Source organism: Myotis myotis, unplaced genomic scaffold, assembly GCF_014108235.1.
Source record: "Myotis myotis isolate mMyoMyo1 unplaced genomic scaffold, mMyoMyo1.p scaffold_m19_p_15, whole genome shotgun sequence".
NCBI classification, from domain to species: Eukaryota; Metazoa; Chordata; class Mammalia; order Chiroptera; family Vespertilionidae; genus Myotis; species Myotis myotis.
This window is the reverse complement of record NW_023416319.1, coordinates 36,014,587-36,030,330: the sequence shown is the minus strand read 5'-3', so window position 1 is coordinate 36,030,330 and position 15,744 is coordinate 36,014,587. Positions and strand designations below refer to the sequence as shown.

Sequence of the window (15,744 nt, the reverse complement as noted above, 5' to 3'; positions counted from 1 at the left end):
GCCCAGGCACATTATGGAGAGTAATCTGCTTTACTCAGTCTACTGATTGAAATGTTAATTACATCTAAAAAATAACTTCACAGCAACATCTAGACTGGTGTTGGACTAGATAAATGGATACCATAGCCTAGCAAAACTGACACACAAAATTAACAGTCATGGGTACTATTGATATTTGATTCTTTGCTTTGTAGTGAATTGTAGGAGGGTAGACATCTCTGGCTTTAGCACATTTAAATGCCTGTAGTCTGCTGCCCAGTCATTATGCTAAGTAACCCCCCCACCCCCCCACATTTTTAGTGCACCCTTCTCCCCCTTTATTTAGAGATATTGGACTGTAGATGAAGACAACTGAAAGTGGAAGCCTTCAAAGCAGGCTTGTCAAGTCAGCATAGAAAAGAGGCCTCCAGCAGACAGTGGCCTACCAGCTCTTCTTCCTCTTTAATCTTGATACTGTGATTTTTCTCCTAGTTGTCCATGACCCTAATTACCTAATCTGGCTAATTCCATATCAATTTTTTTTTCCATATCAAATATTTATATCACTCACACATTCTTTGATATCTTTAGGCCTACTTATTTGATAAAAGTTAATTCTAAATGGGTAATATGTTTCCATCATATTTGCACTTAAATCTACACTAATAAAAGAGAAACATATAAATTGGTGTCACTCCGCTACACCCACCAGCCAATCAGATGAGAATGCAAATTAACCCAACACATATGGTGGTTAATTTGCATACGCAGGCAAGGAGTGAAGACTGAAGACTGAAGAGGCTTGGCTTCTCCCCTGTGGCCTCAGTGGAGAAGCCAAGCCTCGCTGTGGCCGCAGCGGAGAAGCCAAGCCTTGCTGCCGCTGGACCAAAGGCCTGGGTCCCGGGTGCTGGAGGAAAACCGGTGCCGACAGTCAGGGGAAGGAAGGCCGATTTGCGCAAATCTTCGTGCAACGGGCTTCTAGTAGAGATATATATATATATATATATATATATATATCTCAAATTTACAAGTAGTGTAAGATATTTTTGTTTTTAAATCCAGTACTTTTCTAGGTTTTTTTTTTGCTTGGGAAATAACATGTTATTGCTCCCAATTAATAAGCCTTCTCCCCTCTGCCATTGATGTAATACCATTTTTAGACATAGAGAATTCTGTATAACAGGGATGAATAAAATATCTGGATGCATAAGGTCTTCTCATGTATATATAATCTTTAGGCTTAATGATCTTTTAGACATTTTTCAGTATGTAAACTATGAAAATGTAGTATATACCTCAAGTACCTCAGAAGGATGAGTTTTTATTTTTTCTCCCACATCCACTCCTGGTTTCAAGGAATTAGGTTCCATCACATACTAACAGTTCCATCCAGTCCTTTATAAAGCCCATTGTTGAGAATTTTTCTTAATGTTTTTTTCATATACTAGAGGCCTGGTGCATGAAATTCGTGCACTGGGGGCGGGGGGTGGTCCCCCAGCTAGGCCTGTGCTCTCTCACAGTGCAGGAGCTCTGCAATATATTGCCCCAAAGAGATAGGCCCCACCCACCCATCTAGGGATCCTTGATGGATTGCCCTAAAGAGGTAGGCCGGAGCCTGGGGTCCCGCCTCCATGCTGCAGGACCCCCAGGCCTGGCCATGCGGCAAGGCCTCGGGCCGTGCACGCAGCATCAAGTCCCCGCGCACCTGCTGCGCAAGCAGCCTCCTTGTGACTGCGTGAGGGCATCACGGCGTGAGGGCGTGACGACCACCCAGGCTATTATTAGTATAGATGTTATGTCAGGCAAACTTGAATCAATTGGTAGCATCTGACTGGCATGTTGTTAGTGTTTTGAAGGACTCACTCGTAAGGCGGAAGGCCCTTCTCTGGCCAAGAGTGTATAGTTAATGATGTTCCCTACCAGTACTGTAAAGAAGAGGGTGAACTACTAATTTGTTTTATTGGTCTTAATCACTCCCAAAGTATCTCTTTGCCATTCTGTTTTGTTACATAAATAGGCATAAACATTTGTACTTAAATTTTTATGAATTCAATTTGGATGATGGCACAACTTGGGTAACTCTCTCTGCCTTTTGCCCCAGAACTTCAGGACTTCAGAGTGTCTGATTTAGTATTAATACAATTAAATAGTTTATACAAATTAATCACATTTAAAAATAGAGAAAGGGGTGCTCTGGCAGCTGAAAGCTGGGGCAGAAGTCGGGTCCCCATTTGGGTTCCCATCCCAGTCCCACTGAGGCGTTGACAAAGGTAGGAGGAAAGTGTTGGTGGGCGTGCTCTTGGCCCTTTGCTGCTTTACATTGCAGCCTTATCTTGGCTCAAAATGAACTATATGCTTGGTACTGCCAGCCTCATCGGGCACAATAACAAAAAGCACTTGGTCCTGCTGCAAGATGGAAGGACACTTATAGGCTTTTTGAGAAGCATTGGCCAATTTGGACTTGAAAAAGAGAGTGACACACCCTTGCAGCAAGTGTCCATTGAAGAAATCCTAGAAGAAGAAAGGGTAGAATAGCAGACCAAGCTGGAAGCCGAGAAGATGAAAGTTCAGGCTCTTAAAGATCAAGGTCTCTCCATTCATGAAGCAGACACTCTTAATGAGTATTCTGATCACCTTACACATGTGACTAGAGACTGTAGAATTTTGAAAAGTTTTTCTTTTGTATTCTTTCACATATGCAACATGAAGAAATCATATGCCTTCTTTCCCCTTTTTAATAACAAAATAATTGCTCAAAGAAATAGCTGGATGGACTTTCACACATCACTGTGGAGCCAGCAACTACTTTTCTATGTTGCCCTTCTCATCCCAAATTAGAGTTTATAGGGGATAGTCTTCATTTGCTTATAAATAAAATATGAATCTCAAAAACAAAACAGAGAACCGTCATATTCATAAATACACATATATAAAATGTGTTTTAGAAAATACTAGCTCTTTGGGGGTAGGGAAAAGTTGACATCTATTAAAGGTATCAGAATTTGGTAGTAGAACAACCGGCCAACTTGGACCCAGAAGCTGAGTCCAGCTCTGCTGCTTACTGTCTGAAATTTTGAACAAGGCATATAAGCACTTAACAGTTTTTTATTTTTTTAATCTATAAAATTAGGTATGCAATATCTGCCTCACGGTAATGTTGACATTGCTTATGAGATAATATATAGGAAAGAACTTTATGCCCTATAAAATTTTGTGATAAACAGAAGGATATGGGAGGAGTTCAGGAAATAAATAGGTCTGGTCGGGTAAATCTTAGTTCATATACTTCCAAGTAACCCATTAGAATTAATTGTTTTGTAAACCCTGAGCAGATAAATTAGATGTCATTCACAGATTTTACCACCTCACCAGTGAGTCATAACTGGTGAACTTCCTGCCTATTCCTAGTTTTTTTTTTCGTATCCTCCAAGGTATCCTCTCCTGTAATACGCTATTTCAACCATTCTTATCAGCACCTTAATTCCTTTACCTCTTTGTCTTTGTCACATCTGCCTTTAAACGTACTGCAATTTATTTTATTTTATTTTATTTTATTTTATTTTATTACGATTTTTAAGTGCTTTTTAGGTGGGGAGGGGTTTGGGGCTGGGGGAGACATTGATGTGAGAGCAAACCATTGATTGGCTGCTTCTTGCACACCCACTATGGGGAATCAAGCCTGCAGCCTCTAGGTGCATGGGACACCCAACCAACTGAGCAACACTGGCCAGGGCTATTTTCTTTTACACCCTAAAAATGCACTCCCCTTTATTGGTAGCCACTATTCACATGTGGCTATTTAAATTAAGTAAAAGTAAATTTGAAAATTCAGTTCCTCAATCACAGCAGCCACATTTCACATACTGAAATAGCTGTATGTAGGACAGTGTAGATATATAGGTAACATTTTTGTCAATGCAGAAAATTCTGTTGGAAAGCCTTACCCTTAAATGCTTAACATTGTAAGAGAAAATTACACCCATTTATTTTGGTGTTATTGTATTGTCTCCAGTCTCAATGGAAATATTAGTTGGTATCATTGTATTTTATTTATTTGACTTGAGGAAGAGAGAGAGATTAGTTCCACTTATTTATACATTCATTGATTGCTTCTTGTATGTTCCCTGACGCCCTGCAACCTTGGTTTATTGGGACAGTGCTATAATCAACTGAGCCTCCTGTCCTGGGCTGGTTGGCATCATTTTCTATGCTCCTTTCCAGCTTCCATTTCTAAAGGAGTTAATTCCATATTCTCTCTACTCAGTTTCCTCTTTTTCTCTAAGTAGATGACCTTTCTCCTGCAGCTCAGGAAATTGAGATTCAAGCAGGAACCCCCCTAATTTCCTGTCCTTATACCTATTTTTGTATCTTTATTTACCTCCTCTTTTCCTTGTCTCATGTATACCCCTTTTTTCTATGACTAATTCAATTTTACAGCTATTTATTGGACACCTTCGATGTCCCAGGCAAAAATCCAAGATACTTAAGGTACAACCATGAACAAGACAAAACAAAAAAAATCTGCTTTTACATAGCTTTCCTTCTAGTAAGAAGAGACAGCAATCAAACTATTGTAGTATATTAGAAGACAGTAAGTGCTACAAAGAAAAATAAAATCTGGTTGAAAGTGTTAGCTGGATCAGAAAAGTGGAAAGACCTTAAAAATGAAAGCATTGAAAGAATGGCAAAGAGACAAGTATATGGAGATTACTAAAAACTGCAGTAAGGTAATAAAGGTGGATAAGTAGGGCTTTGTAAACTTTTATAAAAACTTTTTTGTTCAGATTAAGATTAGAGAGGAAGCCTGTGGAGGGTTTTGAGCAGAAGAGTGATGTGATAATCCCTTCCCCAATAATTTAAGACATAAAAGGGTAAAAATTTTTAAAAATAAAAATAAATAATATATAAAAGGGTAAAGTGAATTCCCATGTTACCTATATCATCTAGTTTTCACAATTAACAGTACATGGCCAATATTTCTTTTGTCTTACTATTCTTGTGTATTATTTTAACCCTTTGAGTGCCAACCAATATCCTAGGAACTATGCTAAAATTGCCAAGGCATTTTTGCTGATTTTACAGCAGTTTAGGGAAAAAAAATATGAATTGCAAGTAAATGAAGTTACATGTTCAATATCTTCCACAAAATCGTAATCTTCACAGCAAGAATTGACATATTTAGCAATATCATCACTAATAAAAGCAGACTTAGAACTGGACACTGCAGGAGGAGCGTGATCGCGCTCCCCAGCACTCTAGGGTTTAAAGCAAATCCCACGAATTATATTATTTCATCCCTAGATGTTTCTCTATATGTTTGCATATGTGCATACATTTTAAAAGTATTAGAATTGACTTATGTAGTCAATTCTAATTATTCACAGTAGTCATATTCTAAAAAGTTGAAAGTTCTCAACAACTTTAGGAATGAAAGAATTAGAATGTCATATGTTTACTAATTTGCTTTGTCCTGCATTAAGCAACTAGCAGACTTAGAATAACAGCACTAACGTTTCCACCAACAGTGTAGTTGCTGAAAACAGTCTAAATTTTTTGTGGCAGGGTTTTTTTTATATTTGTTTGTTTTTTTCTTTAGGATAGATTCCTAGTGGCTTAGACTCATTCGATTTTTTTGTTTTAGTCTTGGTTTTTCCCTCTTTTTCTTGTTTTTTAAAAGGCTTATCCTTGTCCTTGTGGTCTGGAATCCATCTTCACAGATACCTTGCTCCATTTACCAAATTTTAATTGTATTGTTTGTTGTTTCCTTTTGTTATGTAAATTACCACAATTGCATTCTAAAATTTAAAAGGTTATCTCATTACATCCATTTATTCCCTTTCTTCACTTTTTAATCTTCCATTGCCATATTTATTAAAAGTATTATCTGAACTTTTATATTTCTGTTTTCTTAGCTCCCAATAATATCTTCAGTTATTGCAGGTTGGCTTCTGCCTCACTTCCAGTTTTGGAAATTCTTTATTCTTATTGCTTCTACTTTCTATTCAGGTTTCCCTTCTATTTATCAACCCTCTTTTGCTAGCTGTTGCCTCTCTCTAGTTTTAATGTTGGGTAGTTTTTCAGAGTCTTTTTATCTTCATTTTATAATTCATCCTAAGCAATGTTATATTTCCAATGTTCTTACTATCACTTAAAACTCTGTCTTCTGAATCTAAAACTCTAGTCCAGACCTCCCTGCTGTACTATTATTCATTTAACAGCTATCAGTGTGCTAGGCACTGTTCAAAATTTCCTGCCTCGCTGGAGCTTAAATTCTATAGGAGGCACAGTAGATAATAAATATAATAAGTAAATGATACAGTATAATAGACAGTTTAATTACTGCTAAGACAAAAGGGAATAGTAAAGCAAGGTAAGACCAACTAGAAATAGAGAGGGGAGAGGCAGGTTAGAGTATTAAATAGAGTGGTCACAGTAGATGGCATTGAGAAGGCATATCCTACATAAAAATTTATTTAATCTGAATTGCATTGATTTGTGTGTGAGTGTATTCCTACAGGCTGTAAAATCTTCAAGGACAGAAACTCTTATATGTAGTGCCAGCCTCTGGCACAGTAATAGCCATCTGGTGTTCAAAATTTGTTGAATGAAATATCGTCCTAATATAGCCCTGGCCTGTTTGCTCAGTTGGTTGAATTTTGCCCCCATGTACCGAAGGGTTGCCAGTCCAATCCCCAGTTGGGGCGTGTGCGGAAGGCAGCCAATTGGTGTTTCTCTCTTTTCCTCTCCCTCTCTCTCTAAAATCAATAAAAACATCTTTAAAAAGAAATGTAGTCCTATTGTACTTTACCTGTAAAAGTGCCTCTTAGTCCCATACACAAAGACTACTTCAGACATAATTTCAACAAGCTATTGAATCTGGTTTCCTCGACAACATATGAGAAGCCAAAAGGAGAATTTTTTTAAAGTGTGATGATGTTATATTGGGCGCTTGACAGCACAAGAGGTTACAAAAGAAACTAAAAATAGTTCAGACTCAAACTTTGTCTTTCTGGGGTAGTTTGGTATAGAGGCAGCAACATTTGACATTTATCAGTAATTATGGTTGTATCATAATATAGTGATCAATGATAACCATGTGTATAGATGAAAAGCTTAAATTGTGTTGAGTATCTTATTTAATGAAGGAACTCTAGACATGTTTTTATTCAGAGTTGCTAGAATTTTATAAATTTCACTTCTAGAAGTTATCTTTAAAAACTTTTTGTAGCCCACCCAGTGTGGCTCAGTGGTTGAGTTCGACATGAACCAGGACGTCACAGTTTGATTCACGGGCAGGGCACATACCTGTGGGTTGCAGGCTTGATCCCCAGTGTGAGGCGTGCAGGAGGCAGCCGATCAATGATTCTCTTTCATCATTGATGTTTCTATCTCTCCCTCTCCCTTTTTCTCCAAAATCAATAAAAATATATTCTTAAAAAACTTTTTATAGGCCAAAAGTATAATAAGTATTTATTATATCTCTTTCAGTTTATGTTCTCTTCCCTTTTTTCCAATTAAATGTTCTAGGATGGGCACTGATCTCTTTTCTCTTAGATTGTCCAAAAACAAAAACCAAAAAAAAAATGACAGCAGCCAATACAACATTAGCCTTCCGATGTGAATGAATCAAAATTATACCCTTTTTTTTTCCAGATTGGCAAAATATAATAATTTTTGGTGTGCCACAGAATTTTAGTAATTTGTGTGCCATGAGATGAAAAAGGTTGAAAATCGCTGTTCTAGATAAGTTAAACTTATTAGGAATAGCAAAACAATGACTAAATAATTGTGAAGTACATGGTTCCTACTATCTTAACAGTACTAGGTAATTAAGTTGTTCCTGTATTATGATACTTTGGAGTTGTAATTTTAACTCCCTCCTTTTTAATGAATAATTTCATGCATTTCTCATGTATTTGCACTTGCTCTGCATAGACCCCAATGAAGGGAACAGATAGTCTGAAATAGGGATCATGTGATAAAAGACTAATAAGTCACTTGGCAGGTCCAAGTCTATCAAGTTATGGGACTTATTGATTATTTCAGTTTGCATTAGATTGTAGTAATTCTTTCTGAGGAGAGAGAACTTTGGTATAATAGTTCAAGTTTATAGGCTATGATAATACACTGAAAATATCAGCCTCCAAAGTATTTGGTGTGTTAGGCATTTTAAAATTATATCCTTTGCATTTTATATATATGTTTCTTAACAGTATTTTTTAAAATATATTTTTATTGATTTCAGAGTGGAAGGGAGAAGGGAGAGAGCGAGAGAAACATCAATGATGAGAGAGAATCATGGTTCGGCTGTCCTCCTACACACCCTCTACTGGGGATCAAGCACGAAACCTGGGCATATGCCCTTGATCAGAATTGAACCCGGGACCCTTCAGCCACAGGCTGACCTTTATCCACTGAGCCAAACCAGCTTGGGCTACATCTTATATTTTTAAGATAATTTTTAAAAATAGATGTTAACTCTTATAATCAGAATAGTTTGTGACACAATTATATGTATACTCTAGTCTAGCTTTTATGTGTTCCTACCTAGGATTTTTTAAAAAATATATTTTATTGATTTTTTACAGAGAGGAAGGGAGAGGGATAGAGAGTTAGAAACATCGATAAGAGAGAAACATCCATCAGCTGCCTCCTGCACACTCCCTACTGGGTATGTGCCTGCAACCAAGGTACATGCCCTTGACCGGAATCAAACCTGGGACCTTTGAGTCTGCAGGCCGACACTCTGTCCACTGAGCCAAACCAGTTAGGGCTCTAGGAATTATTTTTAGTAGAGTACTTTCCAAAAATGTGTAATCATATAATTTTATTTCTTAGGTTGAGCTCCTCCCCCCAGCAGAGGGGAACTAAAGGTAGGGTGGGACTGCCATAGGTGGAGTGTTCCTCCAGGGCAAGGGAGTTGTTTCTTTGTTTTATTTTTTTAAACTTTGGCTGTTCTGAAAGAATATTTTCAGTTGCTTCTTTAGAAAACATTAAACAGTTACCAGGCCTTCCTGAGTTTGTTCAGTGTTAAGTTTGAGGAAGCTGCAGTTAGTAAATTGTGGTTAGCAGATGTTATAAGCAGGTGACTCAGTAGGTTGAACTCATGATGACTCAACTCTGTAAAAATCATGCTGATAAATAACTTGAAAGAAAAATTGCCTTCCAGACTTTTGAACTGCCATAAAAATTCAGAACTATTATTAAAGTTATCACAAAGAATATTGACATGTGGCTTTAGAAGGAAACATGTTTTCCTTCAAGTGGTTTTAAAAGTTTTACTCAATTGTTTTGATTTTTGCTCTGTGGTAATTGAAAGAAGACCTACCAATGACACTAAGCAAGTTGTGTATTAAAAATGAAATCGCCGAAACCGGTTTGGCTCAGTGGATAGAGAGTCGGCCTGCGGACTGAAAGGTCCCAGGTTCGATTCCGGTCAAGGGCATGTACCTGGGTTGCGGGCACGTACCTGGGTTGCGGGCACATCCCCAGTAGGAGATGTGCAGGAGGCAGCTGATGGATGTTTCTAACTCTCTATCCCTCTCCCTTCCTCTCTGTAAAATATCAATAAAATATATTAAAAAAAAAAAAAGAAGAAGAAATAACCCTGCCTGTTTTTCTCAGTGGTTAGAGCATGGGCCGCAAACCAAAGGGTCAAGGGTTTGATTCCAGGTCAGGGGCAGGTACCCTGGTTACAGGTTTGTCCCGGCCCCAGTCAGGGCATGTGCGGGAGGCAAACAATGGATGTGCCTTTCTCACATCAATGTTTTTCTCTCTCTCTCTCCCCCTTCTTTACCTCCCTTCACCTCTCTATTGGAAAAAAATGAACAGGAAAAAATATCATCAGGTGAGGATTTTTTTTTTAAAGCAGAAATATTCTATGTCTACATAAAGTATATTCAAGAGAATATTTTTTGAGAGGTTGGTTTCAGTAGGGAGGTTAGCAGAGAAACCCAAATGGCAGTTATTTTTAATTATTTAATAAAATCTGGCCAAAACCGGTTTGGCTCAGTGGATAGAGCATCGGCCTGCGGACTGAAAGGTCCCAGGTTCGATTCTAGTCAAGGGCATGTGGCATGTACCTGGGTTGCGGGCACATCCCAGTGGGAGATGTGCGGGAGGCAGCTGATCGATGTTTCTCTCTCATCGATGTTTCTAACTCTCTCTCTCCTTCCTCTCTGTAAAAAATCAATAAAATATATTTTAAAAATAAATAAATAAATAAAATCTGCTTAACTTTTTAATGTAACCTTGATTATAAATGAACAAATAAAGCAAAATTTGTAGTCTTATGGTTTGATGTAATAGGGCATGTATATTAATATAGGATATTCTATTCTAAAACTCTTTTAGATAATTTGGTAACTTAATTATATCTGATAAATTATTACAATCTGTTGTCTTATAATATCCATTCCAAATCTTGGAATACCATATTCCTGTGAACTTGTTTTAATTCCATAACATCATTTTCTATATTTTTTTAAATATATTTCTTTATTGATTTCAGAGAGGAAGAGTGAAGGAGAGAGAGATGGAAACATCAATGATGAGAGAGAATCATTGATCTGCTGCCTCCTGCACGCCCCCCACTGGGGATCAAGCCTGCAACCCAGGCCTGTACCCTTGGCCGGAATCGAACCTGGGACCCCTCAGTCCACAGGCTGATGCTCTATCCACTGAGCCAAGTCAGCTAGGGCTCATTTTTTATATTTTAAAATAACAAAATAATTTGGTAATTGGGCTTCCTTTCACTTTGTGTCATATTACTAGCATCATAAGTAAATTATTGAATACTCAGCAAAGAGTATTCAAAATTTTGATACTGCAAGTACATGGATTGGTAAAAGGTATGTGGAAAGGGTTTTGACAGTAGGCAGATGCTTGCTGCTTTGCCTCCCTTCCAGCCATGTAATGTAATTGAGGGTAAATTACATAATCTTTGACTGTTTTACTCATCTGTAAATTGGAAAGAATAAAATCAAAGTAGGGTTCTTAGAATTAAGTGAGGTTAACATTTGTGAAAGTGCTTTAGATATTTTTTAAATTTAAACAGAAAATAAACTTTGAATATTTGTCCATGATCAACAGATATAAATTTACCGCTTTCATAATTTCTCATGCTGTAAGTTAATATAACCATTTCTCTTTTAGTTATTAATGATATAAATAATAGCAAGTAATACCAAGTGGAAGTTTAAAGGAGAGATTCCTTAAATATTTGGATGGATATATGATGGCCAGTTGCTTACAGTGGCAATAAGCTTCAAGGTAGAATTCTGAGGATGATGGAATACTTATCTGTAATATTCTGGGATCAAGCTACCAGGATTTAGCTATAGTGATTATGAAATGAATTAACATTATTTTCCAATTTTTATTTTTTTATCTTCACCCGAGGATTTTTTTTTTTATTTGAGAAAAGGGAAGAGGAGAGAATCTTTTTTTTTCAAAATATATTTTTATTGATTTCAGAGAGGAAGGGAGAAGGGAGTAAGAGATAGAAACATCAGCCCTAACCGGTTTGGCTCAGTGGATAGAGCGTCGGCCTGTGGACTCAAGGGTCCCAGGTTCGATTTTGGTCAAGGGCATGTACCTTGGCTGCGGGCACATCCCCAGTAGGGGGTGTGCAGGAGGCAGCTCATCAATGTTTCTCTCTCATTGATGTTTCTAACTCTCTATCCCTCTCCCTTCCTCTCTGTAAAAAATCAATAAAATATATTTAAAAAAAAAAAAAAGAGAGAGAGAGAATAGAAACATCAGTGGTAAGAGAGAATCCTTGATCGGCGATCAAGCCCACAACCTGGGCATGTGCCCTAACAGGAATCAAACTGTGAACTCCTGGTTCATAGGTTGATGCTCAACCACTGAGCCATGCTGGCCAGGTGAGAAACATTTTTTAACATTCATGTGCTTCATAAACTTGCTTTTCTAAAACTGGGAGCCATGAAATATGGTAAATAAAACAATTTAGAAAGATTGGTAGATTATTTTAATCAGGAAAACGTGAGAAAGGTGATATTATTCTAGAACAGCGATTTTCAACCAGTGCTGCAAGAATTTTTAAAACATGCCGTACCTGACAATTTTTAGGGGCACTGACTCTTTTCTCTTAGTTAAAAAAAAAAAAAAATTGACAGCAGCCAACACACCAACACAACAATTACTGTCTGGTGTGAATTAATCAAAATTTTTTTTTTTTTGCCAAATTGGCAAAAAATTCAATTTTTTGGTGTGCTGAAGAATTTTAGTAATTAGTTTATGTATGCCACGAGATGAAAAAAGTTGAAAAGCTCTGTTCTAGAAGGTTGCTTTCAATTTATAGTAATATATTGACAAATTGATTAAGAAGACTGTGACAAAAAGACTTTAAAGGAAACTGTTAAGGAAAAGTTAAGTCCATAAGATAAATAAATAAGGAAAACATATAAGTAAAAAGTCTTTTCCTTGCCTTAGCCGGTTTAGCTCAGTGTATAGAGCAGGGGTGGGCAAACTTTTTGACTCGAGGGCCACAATGGGTTCTTAAACTGGACTGGAGGGCCGGAACAAAAGCATGGATGGAGTGTTTGTGTGAACTAATATAAATTCAAAGTAAACATCATTACATAAAAGGGTACAGTCTTGGGCCAGATCCGGCCTGCGGGCCGTAGTTTGCCCAAGGCTGATGTAAAGTGTAGGCCTGTGTCCAACCAAGGACACTGTACCTTGGTTGCAGGCTCCTCCCCAGCCAGGACCCTAGTCAGTGGCCTGGTCAGGGCGCCTGCAGGAGGCAACGTATCGATGTGTTTCTCTCACATTGATGTTTCTCTCTCCTTTTCCCTCTCTCTTTCACTCTCCTTGAAAACTGATGAAAAGAATATCCTCGGGTGAGAATTAACAGCAACAACAAATTCTATCTCCTTGTTCTACTTGTTTGTAATCCAGAGCATAGTCCCCACCTCAAGATTTACTTCTGACCTCAGGCTTGCTCACTGATTTCTACAGCTAGTCAATGCCTTTGATTCTGTTTTGCAAGAACTTGCTAAGGCTACCCAGGCTATTTGTAACAGATCATTGCTTCTAAAGCTTGCTTTTTAAAAAGTGAGGCTTAATTGCTATTGAAGTCAGTTTTGTTTTTATTTTAAATTACACAAATTAAGGATTGCAGTGAGTAAATGAATCGTATGTTTCAGCTTAATTCTGATTCATGTACATTAAAATCTTGCAGGTTTTTTATTTTTTCAGCGTTAATACATAAAATCTATAACACTCTTGACTCTAAAATATTGATGTTTGTTTTATATGCAGGGAATCTAGTAGATCTAAATAATTATAATAATTTAAAATTCTGCCTAAAACTTAAAATTTTAGCAATTATGTAAATCTGGAAAATTTTAGGTTTTATCATAGATTGTGTTAGGAAGAAAGAATGAGGGTATCCAAAACTGACTATACTAGTAGATTCAAAACTATGTTAGAAACATTTTAGAAATAACTATAGCCTTAATTTTATGTAGCAGAAAATACCAGGTAAAATGTTTGAAATATATTGATCATTTCTCCCATAGTACATAAAGACAATTTTGTGGTAGGATGTGGTGTGACATTTCCTTTCTCTTTAACCCTAATCTTTTTCAAAGTGTCATATAAGCTATATTTGTCTCCCTGATTGGGTCTTCCCCTACACTGTTCTTGGGGGTTTTATTATTTTTTTTTAATCTTCACTCGAGGCACAGCTAAAGTTCTATATTAGTCAGTTGCATTCTGTGAAAGATAATGAATAAATAGCATTTTTTAAAGCTATGATTTTTGTGTTTTATTTAAATATGTTTTTATTGATTTCAGAGAGGAAGGGAGAAGGAGATAGATAGAAACTATCAGTGATGAGGGAGAATCATTGATCGGCCTCCTAGCACACCCCCTACTGGAGATTGAGCCGAAAACCTGGGTATGTGCCCTGACTGGGAATCGAACTGTGAACTTCTGGTTCATAGGTCAACACTCATCCATTGAGCCAAATCAGCCAGGCTATTTATAGCATTTTTAATTTACAGATCCTTAGTTTCTCATGTCTGTGAGTCTGCCTGCCTTGTATCTAATTTTTAGCACTTTCACAGAATTGTTCAGGTCAATAAAAAAGGGGGAGGGGAGCATTCATTTGGCTCTTCGTTAGCATTAGCAACTCTTACAATCTGTCTTTTTTTGAGTCTCTTTAAAAAGCTCACAAAGGGAATGATGACTACAGTTAACAGAAGTACCTATAACTTTCAGAGCACTATACATAGAGGAGGACTTCAGTAACAATATGACTATCATAACCAGGCAATGTATTGGGATAATTTTCATGGGTTTTAATTTAGTAATTCTTGTCATCCAGTATTAGGCATAATTCAGAATTGGATGTTTTAAGGAAAGTGCTTGTGGTATTTTTTTAAATCTTATAAAAACATTAAGATGGAAAGAGGCAGATATTAGTAACTCTGCTTTATAGATGAGGGGAAATTGATACACAGTAATTTGAATTTATATAAGGTCATTTCAGGAAATGGAGTTAATTATTAGTTTTTAACGGTATGCTTTTTGTGCTAGAAAATGAATGGATCATTTTTGAAAGGATAGTGGTATGGTGTCTTACTTTTGGAAATTCAGCCTATTATTTTAACCTGTTGAATAAATAAAATATACATAAATGTTGAGCAAGTAAATTTTATATTCCTGTATCTTAAGTTGTAAATTTTCAATACAGGGTAACTGATGTTATACCTGTCTACAGAATATGGCTGTGCTGTTTTAATAGCAGTTTATATCCCATTTCCCCCCAAAATATAAAGGCTTGGGAGCAATAGGCCATAGTAAACTTTGTATAAAGTCAGCAGTGACATCCAGGTGATTGTGTGGTTTTCTAGATAAGTACCCATTTTCTTCTTGCCAGTTAAACATCTAGAATAACAGTGACAAGAGCAATTGTAATAAAGGTAGATATAGATGTTTAAAACTAGAGAAGACTTGAGTCTACAGATACCTAAAACCAGAATTCAAATGTTTGAATGACTAGACTATCAGCTTAGGAAAGCGATTAGGTTTGTGTTTGACTCTAAGGAGTTAAGCTTGGATCTGTGTATGGAAGTTAAAGTAAGAAAGATTTTAAAAGAACTTGATAGCTGTCAGGGCTGTCTGGAAATAGTAATAGATTTCCTTGGGAAACAGAAAGTTTCCTGTGTTTTGTCTGTCATAGATCAGTCTATCACCTGGTGTGTATCAAGAGGATTCAAGCCTGAACTTTCTATGGTATTTTCTATTCTTAGAATGATGATGTTAACTAAGTGTGCAAAAGGGATTGCTAAAAAGTTTTTTTTACAAAAGGGAAGACTAGTCATGGACAATTATTTTTTTCAAAATGACACATTTTATCTACCTTTTTGTGTGACACTTTTCACTGTAGTATTTCCTTTTGCTTTAAAGTAGCACTTTTGTATCTTTTCCAAGGAACATAGCTGATAACTTTAAAGGCCTTTACTTCACCTGTAGTGTTCACTAGGTACAAATGAAATCACATTATCTACCACAGTATTACTCAAAAAATTCAAAGTAATCCCTAAAAGCAGTGATGACATGAGAAGGAAAAGTTTTACTTAGAAAAACTTAAAGCAGAAGAGTGAAGTATGACCTACCTGCTTGATTAGGGATTCATCTTTTGTACTCTTCAGCCACTTTCGGCTCTTCCAAATTGCCAAATTATTTTTATTCATCAGATACAACTGTCTTCATTTAGCTGCTTCTATTCAC

General features: G+C 36.8%; 1 protein-coding gene and 1 pseudogene across 13 annotated transcripts in view; both read left to right on the top strand.

Moving 5' to 3' along the window:
* The window catches only part of JMJD1C (jumonji domain containing 1C), a 252,566-nt gene that overhangs the window by 179,580 nt on the left and 57,242 nt on the right, over positions 1-15,744 (top strand). The window lies entirely within an intron of this gene.
* On the top strand, positions 984-3,523 carry LOC118670055 (annotated as a pseudogene).